This window comes from Nematolebias whitei, chromosome 22, assembly GCF_014905685.2.
Source record: "Nematolebias whitei isolate Nwh7 chromosome 22, NemWhi1, whole genome shotgun sequence".
Lineage (NCBI taxonomy): Eukaryota > Metazoa > Chordata > Actinopteri > Cyprinodontiformes > Rivulidae > Nematolebias > Nematolebias whitei.
Window position 1 is genome coordinate 707313 of NC_056519.1, and position 4366 is coordinate 711678.

The 4366-nt window shown below is 42.1% G+C and overlaps 1 protein-coding gene across 1 annotated transcript in view; it reads right to left on the reverse strand.

Moving 5' to 3' along the window:
- The window catches only part of mkrn1 (makorin, ring finger protein, 1), a gene marked incomplete in the record, with an annotated part of 19858 nt that overhangs the window by 14864 nt on the left and 628 nt on the right, over positions 1 to 4366 (reverse strand).

Consider the following 4366-nt stretch of genomic DNA (forward strand, 5'->3'; position numbering starts at 1 on the left):
ATAACACTGAACAACTGATAAATAACACTGAACAACTGATAAATAACGCTGAACTACTGATAAATAACGCTGAACTACTGATAAATAACACTGAACTACTGATAAATAACACTGAACTACTGACAACAACTAACTAATAATTCAACCTCAATGTCACTACCTGTGCGATAACCTGTCACACAACCCGTGTGGTATATGTTGATTAAGTGCAGTATATATATATATATAATACATATGTATGTATTATATGTATATATATCTATATAAACGTGCATTTTAGCTTATATTACTACCTTAAAATACTTATTCATTCAAATTCGTCATGCTGCATCATTATATTCTACCATGTTGTTATTCAATATCTCTCTTTAGGACATTGTAAATATTGTCATTACTTTTTCACGTTTTGGTACTTTTTTGTGTACCCTTATTGCATGCCTTTTAGTATTTTCTTGTTGGTTTGTTCTTTGGTTTTTTAGCAAGTCAAATCAGTTCTTCTCATCCAGAGCATTTCATCAACCCTGTGTTAACCTTCATATGACAAATAGACACAACTTGAACTTGAACACGATGGTTTAGATCCTCCTCTTGTCTTCAGAGTTGCAGGAAGTGATGACATCTTGTGTGTGCAGTAGAATTCTGTATTAATGTGTGTGTAGTGAAACAACCTGTGTGTGTTCCAGCTGCAGACGTTGGGAATAATCAACAACTCCATCAGCAGCCTGGTGTCTCCTGAGGCGTCTCTGATGTCTGGCAGCTCTGAATGGCGCTTCATGAAGGAATATGACCTTCTTTACTGTTTCCGGCGCGACTCCAATAAGATCCAGAACTACCTGAAGATCCTCAAGTGTCGGATTGTTCCTGATCATGGATGCTGAGAAGCAAATTGACTTTAGTGTCTTTATCATCTCTGGAATGAAAATGTTTTCAAACAACACAAAGGTGCAGAGGATCTGTCGATGCTCACACAATTTGTTCAGTTCTGTCCAAAATAAAGACCTTCTGGAAGACGACTCAAGTCCTAACATGTCTTACATTGTGGCATGTTGCCTTTCACCAGAGTTTTAACCTGCCACACATTACAACAAGAATCCATGAAGTTTTCATTTCAGTCAAATTTTGAAAATAACATCAAGTAATGTTAGGTTTGTGTGGGATCTGAATAACTCTCAGCTACTACCAAACAACGTTTTAATATTATATCTGCAAACTCAGTTCAATTTAATTCAGTTTATTTATAAAGCTCCAAGTCACAACAGAAGTCATCTCAGGACACTGAACAGAAAGATCCATCCTTTACCCGCTTCTTCCATTTTGGGTGACGGGGTCGCCGGTGCCCATGTCCAGCAATCACTGTGCGAGGGGCGGGGGACACCCTGGACAGGTCACAAGTCCATCACAGGGACACAGAGAGACAAAAGAGACAAACAAACACCAAAACAGTTCAATCTGGTCCTCTGGACATTCAAAAAAACAAAACAAAGCAAAAAAATGTAGAAACGTTTCGTCTCTCATCCGAAAGACTTCCTCAGTCTGAGGTGCTGTATTCAGCTCAGTCTCTTAAATAAATGACACTCCTTAGTGACTTAAACACTTATGAACCTCTGAAAAGAGATCCAGGAAGTGGTTACAAGAAGAAGTTGATAGATTGCCTGAAAAATTTTGGAGCAGGACAAGGCTATTGACCGTATTCTGTACCACAGACTGTACCCAGGGGAGGCCACACCTAGTCTGTATGGTTTACCTAAAATCCACAAACAAGGTGTACCTTTAAGACCTATTGTTAGCATGATTAACTCTGTCACTTACAATGTTTCCAAATATCTGGCGTCTGTACTCATCCCTTTAGTTGGCAGCTCAGAACACCACATACAGAACACCGTGGACTTTGTGGACAAGGTGAGGGATGTCATCATGGAGACTGATGAAACAATGGTCTCTTTTGATGTCACATCACTCTTTACATGCATTCCTGTTGATGATGCAGTAGAGGTGGTCAGTTTAAGATTAAAATCAGACACCACTCTGAGCAGCAGGACCACACTTTCCACAGAACAACTGTGTCAACTCTTGAAACTGTGCCTGCAGTCAACCTACTTCACATATGGGGAGCAATATTATAGGCAGAAACATGGGTGTGCTATGGGGTCTCCAGTTTCTCCTATTGTTGCCAACCTGTACATGGAGGAGGTAGAAAAGAGAGCCTTGACGTCCTTTTCAGGGACACCACCAAGTCATTGGTTCAGGTATGTTGACGACACCTGGGTTAAAATTAAATCTCAGGAAGTCCAACATTTTACTGACCACATCAACTCTGTGGATAAATACATCAAGTTCACACGAGAAGATGTAAAAAATGGCAGGTTGGCTTTCTTGGACTGTGAGGTCTCAGTCTCTGATAGAGGACATTTGCAAACCGAGGTGTACCGCAAACCCACCCACACAGACCAGTATTTGCAGTTTGACTCCCATCACCCTTTGGAGCACAAGTTAGGAGTCATCAGGACTCTGTACCACAGAGCAGACAGCGTCCGCACTAACTCACACCTAGGGACAATTTAGAGTTACCAATCAGCCTAACATGCATGTTTTTGATTTGTGGGAGGAAACTGGGGTACCTGGAGAAAACACACATGCACAGAGAGAACATGCAAAATCCACCCAGAAAGGCCCCAGGACCGGGATTTGTACCAGGGACCTGCTCGCTGAGAGGCAGCAGCTCTACCACTTGTGCCACCGTGCTGCCATTGAGTAGAAACATTCATGTATAAAATAATAATTTAACAGAAACATTCATGTATAAAATAATAATTGAACATTATTTATCTGAGGAGCAGCTTTGAGTTTAACTCCTTCACTGAACTCTCATCTTGAACAAGCATGAAGGCGACAGTGGAAAGAAAAACTCCCTCATGAGGAAGAAACCTTTAGCAGAACCAGGATCAGGACAAGAGGACCATCTGCTTCGACCGGCTGGGTTTGGTAGGAATAGATACACAATGGCAGGTCAAGAATCACACGTTAAGATAGAAATAGTATCAAATGAAAACTAATTGGCCGGGATGAGGATCAGTTCCTCCAAATCCAAGGCCATGGTCTTGATCCGGAAAAGGGTAGACTTCCAAACTGATGAAAAACTCCTAAAGAACATACACCAGCAGCTGACATGGCACCCCAGACCATCACTGACTGTGGGTGCTTCACACTGGACTTCTGGCATTTTGGCATTTCCTTCTCCCCAGTCTTCCTCCAGACTCTGGCACCTTGATTTCCGAATGACATGCAAAATTTGCTTTCATCCGAAAAAAGTACTTTGGACCACTGAGCAACAGTCCAGTGCTGCTTCTCTGTAGCCCAGGTCAGGCGCTTCTGCCGCTGTTTCTGGTTCAAAAGTGTCTTGTTCTGGGGAATGTGGCACCTGTAGCCCATTTCCTGCACACACCTGTGCACGGTGGCTCTGGATGTTTCTACTCCAGACTCAGTCCACTGCTTCCGCAGGTCCCCCAAGGTCTGGAATGGGCCCTTCTCCACAATCCTCCTCAGGGTCCGGTCACCTCTTCTCGTTGTGCAGCGTTTTCTGCCACACTTTTCCCTTCCCACAGACTTCCCACTGAGGTGCCTTGATACAGCACTCTGGGAACAGCCTATTCGTTCAGCAATTTCTTTCTGTGTCTTACCCTCTTGCTTGAGGGTGTCAATGATGGCCTTCTGGACAGCAGTCAGGTCGGCAGTCTTACCCATGATTGTGGTTTTGAGTAATGAACAAGGCTGGGAGTTTTTAAAAGCCTCAGGAATCTTTTGCAGGTGTTTAGAGTTACGTCGTTGATTCAGATGGTTAGGTTAATAGCTTGTTTAGAGAACCTTTTCATGATATGCTCATTTTTTGGGACAGGCATTTTGGGTTTTCATGAGCTGTATGCCATAATCATCAGTATTAAAACAATTAAAGACCTGAAATATTTCAGTTGGTGTGCAATGAATCTGAAATATATGAAAGTTTCATTTTTATCATTACATTATGGAAAATAATGACCTTTATCACAATATGCTCATTTTTTGAGAAGGACCTGTAAATGAACACGAGGAGCACCAGAGCAGCAACAAAGAAGATCTGACAGCATCAAGGAAGTCTGGGCTCCCATAACTCCCAGTTAATGCCACAGGCTGACTGTCTCAATTCCATAACTCCCAGTTAACGCCACATCGAGGAAGAGATTAAGACAAATATTCACAACCAACTATTGAATCAGAGTCAGAGTTTCTTTATTGTCATTCGCACCTCATGTGGTACATGTGGTGGAGCGAAATTATGTTCACAGGGTCCCAGTTACATCCAACAATAAAATGTATAAGAAAAACAGTAATA